Source organism: Sciurus carolinensis, chromosome 12 (genome assembly GCF_902686445.1).
Source record: "Sciurus carolinensis chromosome 12, mSciCar1.2, whole genome shotgun sequence".
NCBI classification, from domain to species: Eukaryota; Metazoa; Chordata; class Mammalia; order Rodentia; family Sciuridae; genus Sciurus; species Sciurus carolinensis.
The window spans coordinates 59,197,826-59,223,572 of record NC_062224.1 but is presented as its reverse complement, the minus strand read 5'-3'; the positions used below and the strand labels follow the sequence as shown (position 1 = coordinate 59,223,572).

Sequence of the window (25,747 nt, the reverse complement as noted above, 5' to 3'; positions counted from 1 at the left end):
GCTGGACCCTAATCTGTGAAGTACTAAACCGACCAGGGCTGGGACAGGTGAGCCGAGGACCTAGCGGGGCGCTGGCGGGCAGGGGACACTGAGGGATTCGCTGTGCTGCCCACGAGCACCCGCACCGCGCGGGCCTGAAGAGGGGGCGTGGCGCGAACTGGCCTTGGCCTCTCCTTGCCGGGGTCGGTCCCCTCACCCCCCTCCCACGATTTTCTTCCCGCATCCGGGGTCTGCGGAGTCTCCAGAGCACCCAGTCATCGCCCCCTCCCCTCTACCCTCTCCCCGCGCCCCCAGCGCAGCGCCCAGAAGCGCAGGAAGCCGGCGTATGCCAGGCTCCACACGTGGCTGCTCCGGGGTGTCATTTTTCATTTCTTGGGAGGACATTTCTTCTGGTGAGCCGGCAAGTCTATTTTATTGTGACCTTTAATTAACACCCCGCGAGACACCTCCTGAAGGACCAGCCCAGCGCGAGGATCACGTGAGGTGTAATGGCATCTCCAAGCCCCCGGGAGAGACCGTTTCTGGGGTTAGGCTAGAGAGCAAAGGACTTTTAGGGCTTTCCAGTCGCTGGCTTCCTGCTGAGATATGGATGAGGCAGGAGGGGACAGGAAGACAATAATTAGGGGTAGTGGAACTCTGGGCAACGCCCCCCACCCTACCTTCCTCGGGAAAAAAATCTTTCTTGGCTTCCCTGACGCAGCCATGTCCCCTATATCCCCCAGACTGCAGACCTTGCCTGGGAATATTTCACAGCCACCAAAGCGAAGTAAAAAGGTCAAAATGAAGATGTTGAGAACAGTGTGGAAGTTTCCATTACGTTCCTACTTCCAATTTAAAAGCGATCGTATCAGTAGAGGACCTTAGGGGGATAGGTATGCCTCCAGGCAGCTCAAGCCAGCACCAGCCGAATCTGTATTCCGTGTAGGTGCCGCAGAAAATATCGTCGCCATTAGCTACGCGCTGCTTATCAGCCGGAAAGCAGCGTGTGGCCAGGTGAAATGGACTAGCCCGTGAAGCCACGAGTGGGGAAGGTGGGGTGTAGAGGGGGAGCAACTAGGGAGCTGCGCGATACACCTCGGAGACTGATGAGCCCAGAGCTTATCTGATTTGCATCCCAAAGTATCTGGGGCCCCAGACAGTGTTTGATGGGCTCGGAGCGCCCTCTGTTGATAAAAGTTTGTAACTGGAGGCCTCTCAAGAGTGATTTAAAGCGTTTAAAAATCGATTTAAAATGTACATGCAATGAAATGCAAAAATTTAAGTGCACAATTCTGTGCGTTCTTATAAGTGTATATATACTCTTGGATAATCCACTACCCTAATTAAGGTATAAATTCCCATCACTCCAGATATTTCTCTCCTGCGTCTTCAGGCAGGCAGTCCCCACCCCACTTAAGAAACCACTGTTCTTATGTCTATCACCATAGATTAGTTTTGACTGATCTTGAAAAATTTTGTACATAGGACTCTTTTGGCTTAGCATAGGTTTTTTTTCATTTCATGTTGTCTTTTATGGGTCAGTTTTCCATTATTATTCTGTTTCTCATTCCTCCATCTCTCCCATCCTCTTTTGTTAATTGAATAATTTTTAGGATTCCAGTATCATTCCTCTATTGGATTTTAGTTCTAATGATAACAATATGCGTCTTTAACTTAATACAGGATATTTAGAGTTAATATTGTGCCACTTCACCTAAAATATGTTTGCAACAATACAATTCCATTGTATCTCTCACCTTTGGGATATTTTAACATATTTGATATCTATATACATTATAAGATCCTGTTTTAGCTAGATTTTTCATTGCTGTGACCAAAATACTTGACAAGAACAACATAGAGAAGGGAAAGTTTATTTGGTGAGGGGTCACAGTTTCAGATGTCTTAGATCATAGATGGCCAACTCTGGCCCAAGGTGATGCAGAACATCATGAAGTAAGGGCATGGCAGAGGAAAGCAGCTCAGGACATGGCAATCAGGAAGTGCAGAGAGAGGGCTTTGCTCATCAGGAACAAAATATAAACCCAAAGCCATGTCCCAGTGACCTACCTCCTCCAGTCACACCCCACCTGCCTACAGTTACCTCCCAGTTAATCCATATCAGTGGGTCAATCCGCTGATTATGTTACATCTTTCATAATCTAATTACTTCACTACTAAATGTTCTTGTATTGTCTCCTACAAGAGCTTTTGGGGGATTCCTCATATCTAAACCATAACAGACCCACAATACAATCTTTCCAACTTTGTTTTAAACAATATGTTATCTTTCCATAAAACTACAAAAAATCAGTTTTTTATATTTACCCAGTTTTAACATTTTTTTTCCCTATAGAGCCAAATAATCGAACTGCATTGTTTCCTGAAGAACTGCCTAAAGAAGTTCACATAGCTTTTCTTACAGTGAGGATTTCCTGGCAATATATTCTTTCAGATTCTACTTATCTGAAAATGTCTTTATTACACCTTTGTGTTTGATGAATGCTTTAATTAGATCTAGAATTCCTGATTGACAGTAATTTTCTGCCAGCTCTTTAAGGATGTCATTCATTGCCTTCTAGTGTTCCTTGCTTCCGATTAGAGGTGAGTAGTATGGACAGCCCACCATATGTATTGCGTCCTTTTTCCCCCTTTGGGTGACTTGAAGACTTTCTCTTTATCTTTGGTTTTCAGAAATTTGACTGATGTTCCTGAATGTGATTTTCTGCTTTTATCCTACTTAGGGTTTGCTGAATTTCTAAGGACCTATTAGTTGATCAGTAAGTTTTTAATCAAATTTGAACAATTTCAGTCATTATTCAAATACTTTTTCTGCCCTGTTTTAGTTAGCTTTTTTGCTGCTGTGACTAAAAGATCCAACCAGCACAATTGTAGAGGAAAAGTTTATTTGAGGGCTCATGGTTTCAGAAGTCCATTCCTTGGGGCTGGAGTTGAGGCAGAACATCATGATAGAAGAGTATGGCAGAGGAAACAATTCACAGGCCGATCTGGAAGCAGAGAGAGTCTCCACTTACCAGATACAAATATATACCCAAAGCCACAACCCAATTCCCACCTCCTCCAGCCACACCCTACCACTTCAGTTACCTCTCAGTTAATCTGTATCAGGGGATTAAGTCACTGATTGGGTTAAGACTCTCACAACCCAATCATTTCTCCTCTGAACCTTCTTGCATTGTCTCACATGTGAGCTTTTGGGGGATACCTCACATCCAAACCATAGCATACCCCATTTTATCTCATTTTTCTCTGTTTGGGACTTTAATAAATATGTATGTTATGCTGTTTGATACTATCCCATAGGTTAATATCTTTGTATTCTACATATTAGATAATTTATATTGTCCTTTATTAAATTCACCAATGCTTGCTGCTTCTGTTAGGCCTATGCAGTGAATTTTTCCTTTCAGGTAGTGTGTGTGTGTGTGTGAGACAGAGACAGAGAGAGAGAGAGAGAGAGATTCATTTCACTTGTTCTTTAACTCTTGGAAAATATTTATAATAGCAACTTTAAAGTTCTTATATTTTTTTTTCAGTGCTGGGGACAAAGTGCAGTACTACTGAGTTACATCCCCAGCCCTAACTTTAAAGTTCTCGTCTAAATTTCAACATTTGGGGATCACTTTTGACTAACTGGTTTTTCCCTTTGACTCTGAATCACATTTTCCTGTTTCTTTTCATAACCAGTAAACTTTAACTGAATACTGAATTTTGTAGATACTACAACATGGAAACATTATATTCTGTTGCCTTCTTTGAAGACTACTGATTTTCAGTCTAGCAGACAGATAAGTTACCAGTGGATCATCTTGAACTTCAAGAGGCATGACTTTTTACCTCTAATGACTACAATGTACATGTTTCATTTGTCACAGGCTGCTTAGAGTTAACATCATGCCACTTCACCTAAAATGTGAACTTGCAACAGTACAATTCCTTAATTTACCTCTTGCTTTGTTAAAGAGGTTCTATTTAGTTTTTGCCCTTAGATCCAAGAAAACTTCCTTAGTCATGGGACTTGCTCTTTACCCAAAGGCGTGGTCCTGTAGTGTTTCAGTGGAAAGTCCAACAGGTTTGCCAAGTCCCTTGAACCTGGGACTCCAAACTCTACTTCCCTACAGTAGGCAGCAGCTTAAATCTCTGCTCAATGTTTTCATCATCTGCATGCTGCTTTCCCTGGACTTCTTGTAGCTCTTCCATATATTCAGAGTTTAAAAAGCATCAACTAAAGATTGAGGGAAACAATGCAGATTTCAGGGCTGCCTTACTGTGGCTCTCTCTCCAGCATTTTCTTCCTCCTTTTCCAGCCACTCTGACAGCTCTGAACTCCATCCTGTAAAATCTCAGACCAGTAATACTGGCTTTCTCTTAACAATCTAGCCACCATACTCAGCAGCCTGGGGGAAGAAAAGCCACATAACCCTTCTTTCAAGGATTGAATCCTAGAGTCTACTGTGCTCTCTGCCTGCTGAGGACCATTCTGCAGTGCCCTTAAATAGATTTGTTGTTGTCATTATCCAGCTTATAATAGTTTTCCATTAATAATTGGGAAATTCTGGGGCTGAGGTTTTGGCTAGAGCACTTGCCTAGCAGTGCGAGGCACTGGATTCGATCCTTAGCATCACATAAAAATAAACAAATAAAATAAAGGCATGTTGTACATCTAAACTGCAAATTTTTTTAAATAATAATTGGGAAATTCAATGTTGTACACAAGGTGCTCTCTCTAATTCTAGATTTAATGAGACTCAACTCTACCTTTAGCTTTTAGAATTCTTATCATTTCAAAGATTGTTTTCCTGTAAGTTAGCAGCCTATAGAGGCTATAATTTTATTTTCTATTAGACTGAAGAATCCCAATGACACAGCTGAATCCTGCCCAAAGGGATAGACAGATAGATGATAATTACTTCTCACTTCTTCACATTAAAGGATGTAACAACATTACTTCAAAATTTAGGTTAAAAAACATCCATTTTAGGAATGAAAAAAATTATATGCTGACTTTATAAAGCCCAGAGCATCTTTGAACACCACTTTATTGATTCCATTGTTGTCCCTGGGTAAAAAACAGCATCTCTCTGGTATATCCATGAGTACAAAATACAAAAACAGTTGAAGTTCATTACCTGTTTAAAAATGAAATTCTTTTTCCATAGTTCTTGTTGCTTAGTTATTAAATGGATTTTTGGGAATGTTTCTTGGGACTTTCATATTTTCAGAGAATGCCTTCCCATCGTGCATTCCTAAGAAGTGAATAGCTCCTAAGTTTCATAGCTAACATGGATTGTCATTGTGTTTTGGAAAGCCTCAAGGTATAAATCAGAAATAAAAAACCACAATCCGGCTGGCAACTTCTAATTGCTAAGCAGAATGCAGAATATAACAGATTCCACCCCTCTTTAATATTTTTCTTTTGAACTAATTTCCATATCAGTTTAGGCAGCAACATGCCAACGGAGCCAGTGAAGCGCATGTGCCAGAGGCGGCTGTGTTTCTCCTTGAAAGATAATTAAAGCAGCTTACACTGTCCATGTGGTATCTTGATGAATATGCAGACAATATTTGCATATGATCTACTGGTGTTCTGGGACCATATGATCATGTGTGGGCTGCCAAAGAGTCCCCAGCAAGCTGATGGCTTTAATTTTTATAGTTGGTCACTACTGTAGTAGAAGAGGAGGGTGGTTATCCTGCAAGCTGAGGAAGACCTTCCACTCTTGGAATATCTGTTCAGTTGAAATATCAGTTCAATTGTTGATCATTTTATTATTATAAATTCCTTTTATGCTAAATTCCAAGTTATGTGAGTGTGTGTGTAGGTGTGTGTGTTGCTAGGAATGGAACCCAGGGCTTCATGCATGTTAGGCAGGATCTCTACCCCTGAGCTGCATGCCCAGACCCAATTCTAAGTCTTGATTTCAGCCTCAAATTGGCAATTCAGAAGATAAAGGCAGACTGGGGTTGTGACTCAGTGGTAGGGCGCTCACCTAGTGTGTGTGAGGCACTGGGTTTGATCCTCAGCACCACATAAGAATAAATAAATAAAATAAAGGTATTGTGTCCAACTACAACTGAAATAGAAAAAAGAAAAATTAAGAAGATAAAGGCATAGAAAGAGAAAGCTTGTGAACCAAATTCATGTGGCCAGAGTAGTGATTTTTGTTATTTCAGTTATTTCAAAGAGTGAAGATCAAGCTGGGCACAGTGGAGTAGGCCTGTAATCCCAGCAACTCAGGTGGCTGAATCAGGAGGATCAAAAGTTCAAGGCCTCAGCAACTTAGTCAGGCCCTAAGTAACTTAGCAAACCCTATCTCAAATTTTAAAATTTTCAAAAATATAAAGGGATGGGAATATGGCTCAATGGTTAAGTACCCTGGGCTTCAATCCCTGGTACCAACATAAATAAATAAAATAAGAAAGGGAAGATCAGACAATGAGTGCTCAGCCTGCTGACACTGGGCATCAGATGCTGACAACCTTGAGCCATGCTGCCACATATCCCAGAAAATAACCTGTTTGGAAAAAAGATCACAACATCCTAATCATTCACTATTTATAATAGCAAAGGAAGAAAAACAACCCGCATGTGACTCAGGAGGGGATGGCTTTAATAACTTAACTGTCTAATCAGACAGTGGAATACCATGTAGCTCTTAAAATGTTTTCATAAACGGATGATATAATGGGAAGATATTGATGATGTACTACTGCAAGTTTTTAAAAAATCAGGAGTATACACAATACAGCCAGAAGAAAATTGTATAGACATCAAGAAAAAAAATAATAAAGACTGGAATTTAACATCAAAATAACAAGAGCATAAAGAAACTAGATCCCTGTTTCTCACCATGCACAACAATCAACTTAAAGTGGATCAAAGACCTAGAAATTAGACCAGAAACACTGCAAGTGCTAGAAGTAAACAAGGCTCAACACGCGGACATATTGGCTCCAACACCAACTTCCTTAATAAGATTGCTAAAGCTCAAGAAATAAAACCAAGAATCAATAAGTGGGATGGCATCAAATTAAAAAGCTTCTGTACAGCAGAAGAAACAATTAAGACTGTGACAAGAGAGCCTACAGAATGGGAGCAAATCTTTGCCAGCTACCCTTCCGACAGGGGAGTAGTACCCAGAATATATAAAGAACTTTAAAAACTTACCACCCAAAAAATCCAATCAATAAACAGGCAAATGAACCAAATAGGTATTTCTCAAAAGAAGAAATACAAATGGTCAACAAATAAATGAAAAAATTCAACATTCTTAGCAGTCAGGGAAATGCAAATTAAAGCTACACTGAGATTTCACCTCACTCCAGTTATAATGGCAATCATCAAGAAGACAAAAATCGCTGGTGAGGATGTGAATAAAGGTACACTTATACATTGTTGGTGGGATTGTAAATAAGTAAGATCACTTTGGAAAGCAGTATGGGGAGCCCTCAAAAGGCTGGGAAAGGAATTACAATATAATCCTGTTATCCAACTCCTTGGTATTTATCCAAAGGAACTAAAGTCAGCATAATATAGTGAATGCATACCAATGCTTTTAGTAGTACAATTCACAATAGCCATTATAGAGCCAGCCTAGGTGTCCATCAACAGAAGAATGGATTTTTTTAATGTTGTTTATATACACAGTGGAGTTTTCCTCAGCCATAAAGAAGAATGAAATTATATTATTCACTGGTAAATGGATGGAATTTGAGAACATCATGCTAAGTGAAATAAGCTAGTCTCAGAAAGTCAAGGAATGTCTTTTGCAGAAGTTAGAAAGAAATAGGGGGAAAAACGGGCTGGACAGGGACATATCATGAAAATAAAAAGAACAGTGAAGTAGAGGAAGAGGATTAAGGGGAGGGAGGAAGGATAAGAGAAGCAACTTCAAAATGAAATTGATCAATTTATGCTATATGCATGTATGAATACATCAAATGAATTCCACTTTTACATATAGAATGCACCAATTACAAAAACAATAAATAGAAGTAGGGCTACTAGAGTAGAGGAAGGGGATTAGGAGGAGGGAAGAACAAAAGGAAAGGGGAGGTACTGGGAAGTGAAAAGAACAAATGATATTATATGCATTTATGATTATGTCAGAATTCTTTATATGGAACTGCAATACACTAATAAAAACATGGAAATATTAAGAGTATAACAACTGGGGGGGTTCTAGTTGTATACTTTCTAAGACATTTAATATCATAGAAAATATTAAAATAAAAAAAGGAAAGTAAAATAAGCTTTGGTTATTTGGAAAGGGAAAGAAAGGAGCAAGAGTACAAAGGATGTGCATGCCACACACAGGGCATCCGTGGCCAGGAACATTCAGATACACACGTACACTTGCATGCACATACACGTGCATAACAAATATGCATAAACACACATGACTTCATGCCTAGCCAAAGCCATGGTACAAAAAAGGGATCTGGTTAACAAACAATGATTAAAATAAGCATTTTATGATCAAATATATTTTAATGTGTTTTCCAAAGGAAAAAGTCAATAGCACTCTGTAACTTCCTAAATTTGGAGTTAGGAATAAAAGAGGTGGAACCTAGAGCTCTCTAAAGGCAAAAAGAGCTTGCCCAGAGACACAGATGCAGCAGGGAGAGTGCCAGGGAAAAGCAGAAACCATTCCTTGGTCCCCAAACAGGAACTATGACCTTGGGATTATAGGTGCAGCACATGTGGGTGGCAGGCGGGGTATGAGAAAGCTCAGTGAGGTGGGGCAAGCCCATAATCCCACCTTCTCAGGAGGCTGAGGTAGGAGGATTGCAAGTTTGAGGCTGGCCTGGCAAATAGTGAGACCCTGTCACAAAATAAAAAAGAATAAGGGATGGGAATGTAGTGCAGTGGCAGACTGCCCCTGGGGTTCAATCCCTAATAACACATGCACACACATGCATATACACACTGCAAAAGTCCAGGAGAGAGAATAAAACAAAACCTCTACATATGTAGCTGAAAACCATTCAAATGAGCTTTGAACTAGAGTATCCTTCAGGGAGGTGGGTGCCCAAGGGAGACATCAGGGAGGACTTCTAGGGAAAGTGGCTTTGTGCTGAGCCTTGCAGAATGGATGGCTCGGAGACTAAGGAAAGCATGGAGAAGAAACAGATGCCCAGAAGAAAACAGCAGAGGTCACGCAGGAGCCACATATTTCAAATGTTAAGTTAGGAGTTTCAACTTCAGGCAATGGAAAACACTGAGGAGTTTAGAGTATGTGAGGGTTGGCACCAAGGCCATGTAGTCACATTGATCTAATAGCCGTTTATAAAAGGGTTGAAGTGAGCATACTAGTTAGAAGGTAGGAAGAGGTGGAGAAAGGGCCTTACAATCCAAAAATTAGAAAACAAACAACCTCATCAAAAATGGGTAAAAGATGTGGTTAAATATCTCATCCAAGAAGTGATCCATCAGCTAATAAGCACATGGAATGCTGCTCAACATGTCAGAAGGGAAATGAAAATTAAAGCCACAGTGAAATACCAATTCGTACTCTCCATGATCAAAAAATACAGGTATAGCAATGCTGTTGAGGATGTGGAGAAAGGAGAAACTTCATACATTGCCGATGGGAGTGTAAAATGATGCAGTTGCTTTGGGAAACATTTTGGTAGTTTCTCAAAAAGTTAAATGTAAGATTATTTTACTACCCACCAATTCCACTAAGTGTCTACCCTAAGAGAATCAAAAACATGTGTTCACACAAAGATGTGCATGCAAAAATTCCTGACAGCATTATTCATAATAGCCAAAAAATGGAAACAACCCCAGTAACCCTCAGCTGATGAATGAATGGACATCCATTCATTGTTTGAATGACATATTCAGACAATGGAATATTGCTTGGTAATAAAAAGGAACAAAGAACTGTACATGCTGCAATAATGGATGAACCTTAAAAGCATTACACTAAGTGAATGAAATCAGAAATGAAAGACCACTCATTTTATTGATGAAATGTTCTGAAACTAATTTATGGTAGCTACATCACTCTGTACATTTATCAAAATATATTGAACTGTGAACTTAAATGGTGTGAATTTTACCATATGTAAAATATAGCCCAATAAACCTGTTTTTTACAAGTGATCAGGGAGGTTAGGGAAGGAATGGAAATGAAGGATCATTTTCAGAATTAACGACACTCAATCAGCTAAGCTTGTGGACTAGAGAGATGTGAAGAGGGAACTGGAGGAGTCAAGGGTGATTTCCAGACATGTGAGCTGGACAGGAGAGATGGAAACAGTCTTTACAACAATTAAAAAAAAAGAAAGGTAGGGACAGGAGGAACAATAATGTGTTTGATTTAGAAAAGATATAGCCAGAATAATACAATTGTCTTTTCCCTCTGAAGTAAAAGTCCCAGAGTTAACCCATGTGCCCATTTCAGGAATTCCAACATGTCCAGCTCCAATCCCAAAGGGTCTATCTTCAAGTCAGATCAGAGCATCTTGGGAGAGTGAATCCCAACACTGGAATGAGCATCAAAAGGCACTAGCTGATGGCCGTTAGCAATAGAAGAGCCATTTTAAAAACAACAGTAATAAAAACAACCCTGAGAATGTGTGCTTGATTTTAAAATTATGATCTCTGTAAGGAACTGCCAGAATAAGGTCACCATGACTAGGAGAAGGAGGTGGGCTGTCTCCACCTAAGCCACATGCCTCAGCAGGTGTAGGAGTAACCAAGATTAGGCTGCATGACAGAGGTGATGGGCAGGGAGGCTCACAAAGCCCAGGAAAGATCTTTCAAGGTCCTGGTGGAAAGGGAAGCCACCTGACTACTCGGGAGAGAGGGACTTGCAGGCAACGTGAGATCCAAGGAATTCCTCCAATAAGGATTTGGAATCAAGGGCAATTTTTCTAAGTAGGGTTATTGTTGCCCACACCCTAGATTGTGTCTCACAGTTGTGTGTTGCCACTGCCAGAGGCCAGAAACCAACAGGGGGAGCCTCTGGTACTCCTCTGAATTTGCAAAACCTCCACCATCAGTCCCCCAAACACTCTCTTTGTACCTCCCCCTTGATCTCCCTAGCTACCAAGACCTGCCATCACATCTCCATAACCCAAGGAAGCCCTTCACTTGTTTGTCAGTAGTTCTGATCTCCTCACATATGGCCCATCCAGTTCATGAACTGGAAATGAGTGTTTCTGGGTGGATGGAAACATGGAAGCATGGATGGACGGGAGACATTTGACCTTGGGAGAAAACCAGAGAGGGAGGGAGCAGGTGGTAGAACTGGACAATAGGTGCTGTTGGATGAGGGAAAGATGGCAGCTCACACAGTTTCTTTTAAAAAAAAGCTGAGATAGAGATCAAGCTGTGATCCTTCTTATTACTTTTCTAACATTAAAAAAAAAATCACAGGACTTAAATGTAAAGCTTCATTTAAAGCATATACAAGTGTCAGGGAATTCAGGAGTTATGGTTTCCACAGCAACATTCACGGGGCCACCCAACTACTATTAAATAAATGAAATTAAGCATTTCTATTGCCCTTGACATTCAGCCATATGCTAAGCAATCACTTTATTGGTTTATAATTCCTCACAGCCACCTGTTTCACAGCCACAGCCTTCTCATTTCCGCAATAAGAAACCAAATCTCAGGAGAATAATGAGGCACCCAGAGAACCCCAGGCCATGTGACCAGCTGGCTGATCTGAGTCTCCACATAACAGGAGAGCAGAGTGAAATGTCACTCACAGGGTTGCACAGAATGCATGAGAACCAGTCATTATTAAATGCCTACTGTACATAAGGTCCTGCTAGTGAGTCTTTTCAAACCCCTGCAAATGAGGACTGAGTCACAGGTAACTAAAAATCAATAACAAAAACCAAAGGCCTCAATGTTCTGAATGGACAAGAACAGGTGAAGAGGAGATGAAAAGAAATGCCTGTAACCTCCATTTAACTTCATTTTCATGTGGCCAAGTTCACTGCCTTCACAGAACTGTGGACACTTGTTAAAAGAAAGGAGGAATAAATCCCCCCAGTGGTTTAAGAGAAGGGAGCAATATACACCCAGGTCCCACAGAAAAGAAGCCATGCCCTAGCGTCCCCCACTGCTTTTGGATAATTTCACTTAATGTGCCAGATGAAAAGAACCCACTAGAGGTTACAGATGTTTGTTTTGATCTAGCTTTTACCATAGTGAATCTTAGCAAATTTCATCTCTCAGATGAACACAGGTGCATAGATTGAAAAATACAACCAAAGCCTCTCAGCCACAAATTGGGCATGTGACCCTTAGTCCAAGGCAGAGAGGCCTGAGGCTAGCCTCAGCTGTGGTCTTAGTTGTCACCTTGGGTTTTTTAAACAGAGTCTCCCTATGTTACCCAAGCTGGCCCTGAATTCCTGGGCTCAGGTGATCCTCCTGCCTCAGCCTCCTGAGAAGCTGGGATCACAGACATGGGCCACTGCACCTGGCTTTAATTGTCATCTTAGCAAATGATCTTTAAGGAGGAGTAAACAACAACACATGAGAAGCAGAGATGAGCTAAATTGAGAGGTGTTGCCAACACTCCTGAGAAATGTGAAAGAGAGTGTGAAAGTGCAGTCTCCAAAGTATAAGAAAATCAAATCACAAAGGCAAGCCAGAAACATCACATCGCCCACATCAAGGAGAGAGATTTTGAACCTTGTCTGCATGGCAGCCATTTAGAAAGCAATTTTCCCTAAAGACAAGCAAGAGATAAAAGGCTCAAAATTAATATAAACGTGTGCTACATCAAGGCAAGCCTTCTTCCTACAGGAAGCGTTTTCCAGTTCATTGCACATACCCATAACACTCTCCACAATCCTATCTTCCCAGTATCCCTTATAACTAACAATATGCTTGAGCTGTCCATATATGTTTTCATCAGCCCTCCTTTCCCTACTAAGTGGATTGCTTCTAAAGCCACTGAGCAATGCTAAGGTATAAAATGATTGTTAATTGCAGAGCTCCAACTTAAGATTTGAGACATCCATTTGTCCATGTAATGGTTCAATGTCCTATATGTGGGAGCTCATTAGTCTGTGAGCTCCCTGAGGCCAGTAGCCAGGTTCTTAATCTTTAAATCCCTAATGCTCAGCATGACAATGAATATTACACGCATATGAAGGAAATCAATGTGTATCCTGATTCAAATGCTTTTAGAGGAAACAGTCCTGGTGATAGAACCCAGGGTCTTATACATGCTACACAAAGACTCCATCACTGAGCTACATCCCCAGTTCCTCAAGTTCTTTATATGAAACTTAATCTATAATATTGCTTTCTGTTCTGAACATCTTGTAGTCCAAAAGATAAATGTAATCTGTGATTACAGTAATTAAAAAACTTAGAAAGGATGGCTTAAAAGTGAAGATTGAAGCAACTGGAATATATATGAAAACTTAAAAGTGCTCTGATAAAACAAGACTGTTTTCAGTAAGTCTGTTTCTACGGGTGAGAACAAAAACAGAAACACATTTAGTTCTCGAAGATTAAAATTAGGAGCGATGAATTTAAATTAAAGTTAAGAAGGTGCATACAGGCTTTCAGGGTAAAAATAATGACTGCAAAAGCTGGCAGACTGCAGTCATCTTCCCTTGCTACCAGAGACAAGCCCAACACCACTGAATTTTAAATGACACCTGGAAGATCCTCTAGAGCAATATTCAATTTTCTGCCAGCATAGAACATTACTCTTTAGCAGTTGGGGCTTCAAAATAGCTTATACTAAGTGATTAGGATTCCCCACACCTCTACTATCCTATGGGTAAAGTTAACACCGTTATTTCACTTTTAACTATGAGAAACCCCCAAACACAAAAAGGTTAAATAATATGCTGAACATCACAAGAGAAGTTCATAGGGCAAGGAAAGGATTCAAATTCCAAATCACAAACCACACTTCTCTCTACTTACCTCTCTCCTCACTCCAGGATCTCCTGACCCAGAGGGATATGCCTATTGAAACCTATTTCTGGCTTGTTTTTCAAATTCTCAAGCATTACATTCAGGTAATCTTACTTATTTTTATGTCATTAACAAATTTATATAGATTTATAAAACTCTTCCCTCTTGCATGTTCTTGTAGCTGACATCCAAGGATCCTTAGAACTGTTATTTTTACTTTTGGGGGGACAATGGAATCCAAGGTTTATAAACTCCAGCTCCAGGGCTGGGGTATGGTTCAATGGCAGAGCACTTGCCCAACATGTGAGGCCCTGGGTTCTCTCTAGCACCATGAATAAAAAAATAAAAACAAACAAACAACAACAACAAAACTCAGCTTCCAAAGTGAGACAACCTGAGTTCAAATTCTGGCCCTATGGCCTTCTAGGTCATCAACCTTGGGTGAGTTACTTAACCTGCACCTCCCCTCTCCTCATCTATAAAATGAGGATGAATACTAAGGCTTATGTCATGAAGACTAAATTAGGAAATTTATATAACAGGCTTAGGGTAGTGCTTGACACACAGTATTCCTACAAGCATTTCAGCTATAATTACCCAGGGGTGCTTTACCACCGAGTTACATCCTCACCCCTTTTTATTTTTTTCATTTTGAGACAGGGTCTCGCTAGGTTGCTTAGAGCCTTGTTAAGTTGCTGAGGCTGACCTCAAACTTGCAATCCTCCCGTCTCAGTGTAATTACCTTTTGGAAATTTAAGGTAGACATTCTCATCACATGGAGATGCTAAAATCCAACAGACCCCAATCCTTGAAATTAGCATCACTAATCTCTTTCCTGGAGAAAGTTTCTCTTCCACCAAAAAGATATAAGTGCAGAAAAATTAGGAAAACACGGTGGACATTGTCTACCTCTAGTGGGTTGTCAGCCCCTTGTCTGCTCTAATAATCTGCCTTTTGTTTTTGCGGGAGATAGAAGCTGAGGGATGTTTTCCAGGACACTGCCAGGAGGGTTACGAGGAGGGGCACTCAAGTGAGGTTTGGAGGTGGAAGAGATGCAAACCATCTAGGGTCTCCCGTCTAGGGTCTCCCCCTTCAGCAGCGGGGAAGCCTGGTAGATAAGAGTTTTGCTCTGGCATCCAATCATGTCCCATTGAATCCTTCCTTGGTGCTGGAGGCAAATGTGACATTGGCAATGATGCTTGCAGGTTCTAGAAGTTCCTGTTTTCCTATAAGCTAGTGGTGGGCCTGAGAGCTAGTGATGGCTTTCCCTTCCCTTTGTACCTCCACCCTTCCTGTGGTTTTGCAAACCTCTAATTCCTTGCACAGTAGCCTCCCCCTCCCTTATCCACAGGTGATACATTCTAAGACCCTTCAGTGGGCATATAAAACTATGGGTAGTACTGAACCCAATCTATATTATGTTTTTTCTATGCATACATAACTATGCTAGTGTAATATATAAATTAGGCAGAATAAGAGACCATCGACAATAACTAATGATAAAATAGAATAATGATGGCAATACACTGACACTGCAACTTGGTCTGATAACCAAGGTGGCTACCCAGTGACCAACAGGCAAGTACCACATACAGTATGAACATACTGAACAAGGGGTCAATTCAGGTCTTGGACAAAGGAGCAGAATGGCACAAGATTTCATCACACTATTCAGAATGGTGCACAATTTAAAACTTATAGATTGTTTATTTCTGGAATTTTATTTTTAATATTATTGGGCTGTGGTTAACTAAGGGTAATAAAACAGCAGAAAGTGAATAAGTAGGACTACTGTATTAACTCTCTTCTTCCTTGAAATACCTAGTGCGGTTTCTGTTTTCCTGACTGCTTCTTTGCCTGATGTGTGGAGTGGGGGACTATTTATTGAATGTCTAGGAGCAAGGCATTGTTCTGTATGTCTGCAATATAGCAACAAACCTAACAGAAAGGCTAGCACTCCTGGAACTTATATTTTAGTGGGGACGACAAACTATTAATAATAAATAACCTAAGAAGTATGGTAGGGTTGTTAAGTACAAGGGCAGATTGTGTGGGGTGGGGCAGGGGGCAGAAACAGAGACCAAGTATGATGTCATTGCTATAATTGAGATGAGAGATAGACAGCCTGGGTCAGGCCGAGAGCCTGAAGGTGCTGATGCCGACTAGGTATCTATCTGTGTAAAATGCAGGTCTATTTTTAAATGGTGCTAAAATACACAAAATATATAATTATCTGTCTTAAGCATTTTTTTCAGTACTGGGATTAAACCCAGGGGTGCTTTACCACTGAACTACATCCCCAGCCCTTTTTATTTTTTATTTTGAGACAGAATCTCACTGAGATGCTGAGGGCATAACCAAGTTAATGAGGCTGGCCTCGAACTTGTGAACCTCCTGCCTCAGTCTTCTCAGTCACTGAGATTACAGGTGTGCACCACCACACGCAGGTGTCCCAAGCATTTTTAGTTCCATGGCATTTCTAATTGTACACTTCAGTGATATTAAGTGTATTCACACTGTTGTGCAAGCATCACCACAATCCATGTCAAGAACTCATTTCATCTTGCAAAACTGAAACTGTGCCCATCAAACAACTACTCCCCTATTCTCCCTTTTCTCAGCCCCTGGCAACCACCATTCTTATTTTCTCTGTATGATTTTGACTATTCTAGCACCTCAAATAAGTAGAATCCTACAGTATTTGTCCTTCTGTGACTGGTTATCACACTTACTATCCATGTCAATTGGTCATAGGTAGGTTGATCATAGGAGTTTGGTTTGGTTTGGTTTGGTTTGGTTTTTTGACTGGTTGGTTGGCTGGGTTTTGCTGTGTTTTATTTTGTTTGGTTTGTGTGGGGGGTGGAACTCAAGGCTTCCTGCATGCTAGGCAGATGCTCTAACCATTGAGCAACAACCTTAGGCCTCAAATTTTTAATATATTCTCATTGACCCATTCATTTTTTCTTTTATTCTTCTTCCTTTTTTTAAAAAAAAAAAAAAAGGACTTAAATTTTGTCCACATTGTCCTCAGGAATTCTCCCTCTAGAGAATGTCATTTAAGTCAAAACCAGGGTAACTAATGAGTTGAATAATGTCACCCCAAAACATCTGCCCAAGTCCTAGTCCCCTGCCTTAGCCAATTCTAGGACAGATACTATACCCTGGGTGACTTACGTAGCAAATGTTTATTTCTCTCGGATCTGGAGGTTGGGAAGTTCAAGATCAGTACGCCTGCATGGTTGGGTCCTGATAAGGACAGCAGACAGTCAACTCCTTCCTCCTGCATCCTCACATGGCTAAGAGAGGGAGCCAGCTCTCAGGCCTCCTCTATTGATTGATTGATTGATTGATTGATTGAGACAGGGTCTTGCTATGTTGCTCAGGCTGGTCTCAACCTGTGAATGCAACCGGAAGCTGGAAGAGGCAAGGAAGGAAAGAAGGATCCTCCCCTAGCACCTTTGGAGAAAGTGTGGTCCTGCTATCACCTTAATTTTGGACTTCTGATCTCCAGAACTGTAAGAGAATACACATCTTCACTTTTGAGCCATCAAGTTTAAAGTAATTTGTTATGGCAGCCTTAGGAAACTAATACATTAACCTATTGCACCAATTCACAAAAATAACACCCTAACTCATTTCTTCAGCCAGCTCCCTTCCCTGTTTCCTACATATCATGCCCAATCTCCCTTGTTTATCATTTCTTTTTCCCTAGTCTTATCTGGTTTGCTCTCTCCCATCTCCTACTTTCCAATTCCCTTTCCATTTCCTTCTTGCTTCACTTTCCCAGCCTCTCTCTGCCATGCTAGGGGACTTCTGGACCCCTGGTCCACCCCCCATAAGTCCTCCATAATGAGCACTGGATTTCTACTTCACACTTCACTGTGTGAGAGCTGAAACTACTCGTTTGGAGCAAAAGCCAGTGAAAATAAGCAAATAGCTACGCATCATGTCATTACTGGATCTTAGCACTTCCACCCTATCCTCCCCCACGTCTTCTTCATCATTCAGGTCATCATCCCGCCTAATACCCAGTCATTTCAGTCATTTTCTACCGGCTTTTCTGTTAGTCTCCTGAGAATTCTCATTTTCTAAAACACAAAGGCCACATCGTCTTTCCTGAGCCTGGGTGGTACAGGCTGGCTGTGCTGGGGGAGATTACAGTGTAACAGGGATGGGGTGGGAAAGTGTCATCCCATTTTCGACCCACCCTCAGCAGCAGGGAGGGAGCAGAGAAGATGGAATCTGGCAAAAAGAAACTAGTTCTAATCACTTCCTTTCTGGTCTTTCATCTTCCCCCTGTGGCCTGTTAATTTCTGGTCTTCCTTGGCTTCTGGGTTCTCTCTCACTGGTCAGAAAAAATCTTCCCCCTGTGGCCTGTTAATTTCTGGTCTTCCTTGGCTTCTGGGTTCTCTCTCACTAGGTCAGAAAAGAGCTTAGTGAAAAAGAATAAGATATCTTCAGCTCATGTAAGATGTCATTAAACAAGAGGTCCTTGGGTGGGGAGCTAATATGCCCACATCATCCCTACAGTCATGTGAGGCTCTGCACCCCCCAAATGCCATTCATAAACCACCTTCCACAGTTCCGTGTGTGTGCGAAAGTTCTCTTTGTGTGTTCTTTAAAATGTCTTTATCAAAAATATATATATATAGTTTAAAATCAAGTAATATCAAAGGTTTATTTTTTCAACCCCTCTGTCTCAGCCCTCCCCTCCCTTTCTCTCCTCAGCTGTACTTCTTTTCTCTGAGGCAACCATTTGGAACTTTCTGAGGTATTTGCCTCCGTTTTCTAAATGTGCTTTCCCTGCTGTTTCTTGATTTATCCATTTGAGACATCAGCTTTTCCCTCTGTGATGTGGAGCGTGAAGATTTAGCTTTTATTTGCCACATTTCTTGCTCACTCCCTCCTCTCAAAGATGATCATAAAAATAAGAAGAAGCTTGCGTTTACAGGGTTCTCACCAAGTGCCAGGTGCTGTAATAGTTAGACAGCGCTGGTCATCCTTTCCTCCCTGACACATGCTCCTCACTGACCTCCCAGGACCCCACTCCCTCCTTCTGGGTCCTCCTGCTTCAGTGGTCAAACCCACTTTGTTACCTTTGCAGCCATTTCCCCTAGCCTCTATGGGAGGGGACAGCCAGGGCTTGGTCCTCTGACATTTTCTCCATCTACTCTCCACCTGTGTGGTCTTGTCAGTCTTTTTGTTTTGAATATTTTGCATATACTGATGGTTCCTGATTCCCGTCTCCAGCCCTGAACCTCCCCTGACCACAGACCCATATGTCCAACTCTCTTCTTGACAGCTCCACTTAGATACCTAGTAGACATCCCAAAATGAACACATCATCCACCGAATTCCTGATCCCAAAAGCTACTCCCCCTGCAGTCCCTGTCATCCCTGCCCATGACAGTCCTGTCCTTCCAGATGCACAGCCCCCAATTTTGTATTATCCTTGTTTTCCCTCTTCTCTCACCATATCCAACTCACCAGGATGTCCCACAGCTTCTATTTTCACACCATACCCCAAATCTGACCATCTCTTCACTGCCATCACTGCTCTGGCCTAAGTCTGGATTTTTGGGAGGCTTCTGGGTCTTCCCTCTGATCGCCACCCTCTCCCAGTCCCCATTGGTAGTCTGTTCCCCACAGAGCAGCCAAGGGAGTGTGAAAATCAGATCATTCCTCCTCAACTCAAAATCCCACTTTGTTGCCCAGACTGGCCTTGAATTCCTGGGTTCAAGTCATCCTCCTGCCTCAGCCTGCTGTGTGGCTGGGACTTACAGACACGTACCACTGCACACAGACTCAAAATCTTGTAATGACTCCCAACACTTCTCTGAGTGATGCTCTTCACTTGCCAGGGCTGCCATAACGAAGTACCACAGGTGGGGTGGCTTCAATGGCAGACATTTATTGCCTCACATTTCTGGAGACTATAAGTCCAAGATCAACCTAGGCCAAGATCCAAGATCAACACCTTCTCAAGGTGTCATCAGGCCTGTTTCCTCCTAAGGGCTGTGAGGAAAGGATCTGCTCTGGGCTTCATTCCTTGGCTCGTAAGTGACCATCTTCTTCTGTCTCTTTACATTGTCTTCTATGTGCTGTATCCAGATTTCCCCTTCTTATAAGGACACCAATCATATTGAGTTAGACCCTAACTTAATTCAGTTATCTCTATAAAAACTATCTTCACATAAATCACCATGTTAGTCAGCTGTCCATTACTGTTAAAAAAAAAAAAAACTAAGAAAATGAACTTATAAAGTAAGAAGATCTATTTTAGCTCATCATTTTAGAGCTTCCAGCTCACGATCACATGGACCCATTGCTTTTAGGCCTCTGGTGGGGGTACAGGATGACAAAGGTGGGGAGCAAATGGTGAAACAAAACTGTTCTCTCATGAGAACATAGCTCAGTGTCAGACCACTTGCCTAGCATGCGTGAGGCCCTGTTCCATTCACAGCATGGCGAAAAATTTAAACATCTGCCCTCATGACCTCCTGAGAAACAAAAGGGAGGAAGATAAAGGGACTAGGGTCCCATCCCCACCAAGAGCATGCCCACTATGATCTAAAACCTCCCACTAGGCCCCACTTCTTAGAAGATACATCACCTTCCAACAGCACCATGGGCTGGGAGCAAGTCCTTAATAGGTGAGTTTTGGGTGATGTTCCAGATCCAAACTATAGCAGTCACATCCGAGGAAGCAGATTTAGAACATCACAAGAATTGGGGGACACAACTCATCCCCTGATACTCTTCTTCCTTCTGCTCTCACTCTGAGCCAGCCATGCTAGCTGCCTTGCTCTTTCTTGAACACACTGGAATTCTCTCATCTGTGGACCTTTGCATGTTCTTCTCTATATGGCTGCATGGCCAGCCCTTCGCTTCCTTCAAATCTTTGTCCAAAGATCACCTGCTTCTTGAGTTCTACTGTGGGCACCCTCTTCAGGATCATAACCCACCACGCTGCTCTGACAATCATGATTCCCTTCACCCTGCCTGCTCTGTGATTTCCCTTAGCACTTATACCTCCCAACATTATTTTATAATACACATTTATATTTGTTGTTTATTGATTGTTTCCTGTTGGTAGAATATATAAGAGCAGTGAATTATTACAATCACCTACCACAATGCCTAATACATAGCAGGTGCCCAGTAAATATTAGTTGGTTAAAATGAATAAACTCTTTACATGAATCATCTCCTTTCATCCTCTCAACAATCTCACCAGGGGAGTGCTATTTATTATTCCATTCTACCAATGAGGAAATTAAGGTACAAGGAAGTTACCTAACATCACACAGCATGTCACAGGTGGCAGAGCCTGGACACAGGTAGCAAACAAGGCTGGTGTGATGGCAAATACCATTCACTTCTGGAGCATTTGTACCATGAACTATTTGTGCCATTATTACACTTTCTTTCTTGTACAAACTTTTCTATTTTCTAGAGTTGGTAATTTCCTTTTTTTCCCTCAATAGTGCAATTTTCTCTACACTCAGCTTGTATTTTCTTCCAAGAGCTGCATTAGCTGTAATATATACTTAGCAGTGGTTGTTTGTAAGTTGTTCTTTTATATCAGGCCATCTAACTATCCCCACTTTCCCCTCAAGCCTTCCTACCTCCCGCTGCAGTTGAGTTTAGCTGCTCTCTAAATCTGCTAAACGCTTCTTATGGAGAATTCCCTTCTTTGCCATAATGATCTGTACCTGCTATTTCCTCCATCTTGTGGCTTCTTCTTTTACTTTTTGGGGGGTGGGATGCTAGGGATGAAACCCAGGGCCCTGTGCATGCTAAGCACATGCTTTACTGTTCAGCTCTGTCCCAGCCCACCACAGCTTCCTCCTTCTTGATTTTCTCCCTGATTTTGCTGGAATCACTTCTAAAGTAACTTTTGGAAGATCTTATATAACTGTTGCAATGTTGTACATTACCTTCAGCCAAGTGTCAGGCTCTGAAATGGGTTTACTGAAAATGATTTAGAAATTATCTGAAATGGGTTTAGAATTTGGGTTGAAAGTTGTTTTCCATTAGAATCAAGGGGAAAGCTTGATTTAGCTTTTATGCTGCTGCTGCTGAGAAAAGGTGAGCCATCCGATTCTTCTTTCTTTGTGTGTGCCCCAGGTCACATGGCAGCAGGTGATGCATGGGATGAAGTACTAGAATTCTAGCTCTTTTCCTATGCTCTGTGAGTTAGTAAACTGATACCATAACAAAATATCTGAGATAAACAACTTAAGAAGAGGAACATTTATTTTGGCTCACTGTTTTGTAGGTTTCAGTTCATGCTCACTTGGCCCCTTTGCTTTTGGGCCTGTAGCAAGACAGCACATGGCAGAGTGAGCAGCTCACCTCATGACCAGAAATAAAAGAAATAAGAGAGAGAGAGAGAGAGAGAGAGAGAGAGAGGGAGAGAGAGAGAGACTGGCATCCCACAATCTCTGTCAAGTGCAGCTTCCAGTGACCTAAAACCTCCCAGTAGGCCCCACTTCTAAGGTTTCCAACACCTTCTGATAGCACCAAGCTGGGGGTCTGGAATGTAGCTCAGGAATAGAGTATTTGTTTGACATTCACATGGCCCCAGGTCCCATCCCCAGCAACACAAAAATAAATGAATAAATAAAACTTTTCTCCTTAAAGTAAGTTCATTTTTACTCAAGTGTCCCATTTGTTTGTTTACTGACTTATTTGGAGTATCACTGACCCTCTTTAGAAATAAAGTCCTTAACAAGTCTTTTTTTCATGAGTGTAGACAGAGATAGTTAGTCATCTTTGTGTTCTTACCAATTTACAAGTTTGTGCAATCCTTGAAGTAGTTGGTCATACCTTTCATGACATCCTAAATAAAATTACCAGTCAGAAAATAAAATCAAACCCTCTGAAAATGTCTGAGGGCTCACCTGGGCATGGTGGCACACACCCATAATCCCAGCTATTGAGGAGGCTGAGATAGGAGAATTGAAAGTCCAAGGCCAACCTGGGCTACTTAGTGAAATGCTAATTTTTTTTATATTTTAAAAAAATTTAAAAACGTTTGGGATGTAGCTCAGTGGTAGATTACCTCTGAGTTTGATTTTTAGTACACACACACACAAAAAAATGTCTGAAGGGCTCATGGTGGTAATGATCTTTATTGAGAACCTCTGAACTGACAACTGCCTTCTAACCTGAAGCTTCATTTGTGAACTTGATTCATCATATTGTTTTCACTATAGTAACTGTGTCTGACAGCCCAACCTTGCTCAGTTGAGGGTCTTCCTCTCCAATCAGCATGTCCCCACTGTCTGTGGGAGAACTGCTGAACTTGGGAGAAGGTTCTGGTTTTCTGGGAAAGCCCAAAGCTCAGGCCACTGATGGTGCAGAACAACCCAAGAATAAGGCAGTGCAAGAACCTTGACATTGTATCACACATTGAAAAAAATCATTGCTATTCCAACTGCAGCTGCTTCTGCCTTCTAGGATAAGTATCATGGTTCATAGGATATGAAGATTAAATCTTTGCCTTTCCTTTGCTTCAAAAGACTGGGGATTCAAAAGTGAAAGAATTTGGTTGAGTTAAAGAATATTATAATCACCAGTCTGCACTAGTCCTTGCATCTCTAAAGGGAGATAGGCAGAACAGGTGGTTCCTTGTTAAGTGGACCACTTTCAAGAGACCAGAAATGCCACAGTAGGAGGTGAGAAAGTTGAATTGCTCTAGGAGCTTTCTTTGACCCAGAGGAGAGGCCAAAACCCCAGGAGGTGGAGGGGAAGCTGGGGTACAAAAGGACAGAGCCAGCGAGAAATTCCCCCTAAATAACATTGTTCATAACGACCAAAAAGTGGACATGGTACCAATGTCCATCAGCTGATGAAGGGATAAGCAAAATGTCATCCTTCACCCCTCATTATCTATGGGAGATTAGTTCCAGGACCCTCCTTGGATACCAAAATCCTCAGATGCTCAAGTCCCTTATATTAAATGGTGTAATATTTGCACCATCCTCCCATATCTTTTAAACTGTCTCTAGTCACTTATAACACCTCACACCATATAAATGCTCTGCAAATAGTTGTTATACTATATTATTTAAGGAATAATGACAAGGAAAGAAAAGTCTACGTGTTCAATACTGATGCAATTTTTCTAAAAATATTTTCCATTCTCGGTTGAACCCATGACATGTAACCCATAGATATGGAAGTCAAACTGTATATCCTAACAATAGAATATTTTTCAACTATTAAAAAGGAATGAAGCAGCAAGGTCCTGGGATGGGGCCTAGAAAGTATCCAGTCACGGTCAACTACATTGCACTCAGTGATGGCACCAAAATGTCCATCCTGGGGCTGAGCACCCAAAAGTTCCTCCAGGCCAGCTGACTGATGCTGTGAAGTGAGGGCCTTGGTCCTCTATGGTCAGCAAGCTGTGGTGCACCACCGCGAGAAAAGCCTAGTGAAATAACCTGTCAGAAGATGCTCAGGGACCAAAACTGAAGTCCTGGATCTCTCTACCTCATGCACTGGGGAGGAATTATTCCTGTTGGATGGAGGAAAGCAATGGGGTTCCCAGTGACACCAATTTTGTGGATACATGGGAAGCTATGGAAGAACTGGTGGGTGAAGAGCTGATGAAAACTACTGGTATCTCCAACTTCAACCATTTCTACATTGAAAGGATCTTAAACAAACCTGACTTAAGATACAAATGGACAGCTAGCCAGATCAAGTGCACTCTGTACCTACCTCAGGAGAAATTATCCCAATATTGGCAACCAAAGGCACTATGATGACTACAGTCCCCATGGCTCTACCAACAGGCCTCAGACCAATCCCAAGGATCCTTTCCTACTGGAGGATCCCAGGGTCAAAGTAATCATAGCCAAGTTTTCATCCAGTTCCCCATACAAAGAAATTTGGTGGCGATCTCCACATATGTGATATTAGCACACAATCCTGAGAAACTTCAGGTCTGTGACTTTGAACTGAACAGTCTGACTGTGACCATCTTATTCAGCTACAACAGGAATTGGAGCATCTGTGCTGAGGCCAGCTGTTTTTTCCCCAATCACCCCTTTCATGCTGTTTTCTGAAGCTGCTTTGCCCAATCTTTCCCCCATGTGACCTGCTCAGGTCTTTCCTTGTAAGTGTAGAATGGCCTGTGTCCCTCAGCAGTAGGTCACAACCTGCATACTAACCAGCAAGCTTGTTCAACTTGGCGCTTCATCTGAAGAGCAGTATCAAGAGACCTCTGCCTCTTACAGGGGTCTGGGGGTATAGCTGAGTGGTAGAGCACTGGTCTAGCATGCATGAGGCCCTGGGTTCAAAACAGCACCACCAACAGTTTGATGGCTTTGAACTACAAATCCTTTTAGCCAGACTTCTCCTTGCCTCAAATATAAAGCTTTAAAAAGGAGTGAAGTCTTGGTACATATTACAGCATGCATAAACCTTGAAAATCTAACCCTACATGAAAAAAGCCAGACACAAAAGGACACATAATATATGACTCCGTTTATATGAAAGGTCCAGAATAGACAAATTCAGAGACAAAAAATAGATTAGTGGTTGCCAGGTGACAGGAGAAAAAGAGAGGAACTTAATTTGGGTATGGGGTTTCTTCATGGGAAGATGAAAACTGTATGTAAGTGATAGTAATGATGATTCCACAACTCTGAATATACTAGAAGCCATTAAATTGAACTTTTTGTTTTTGTGTGGTGCTGGGGATCAATTCAGGGCCTTGCACATGCCAGGCAAGTGCTCTACCACTGAGGTACACTCCCCAACCCTATAAGTTTTTAAAAGATAAATTTTATTGCATGTGAACTATATCTATAAAGTGTTTTTTAATGG

General features: G+C 41.6%; 1 pseudogene; it reads left to right on the top strand.

Annotated features, from left to right (window-relative positions):
* Positions 1-702: 702 nt before the first annotated feature.
* On the top strand, positions 703-24,984 carry LOC124961359 (aldo-keto reductase family 1 member B1-like; annotated as a pseudogene).
* The last annotated feature ends 763 nt before the right edge of the window (positions 24,985-25,747 follow it).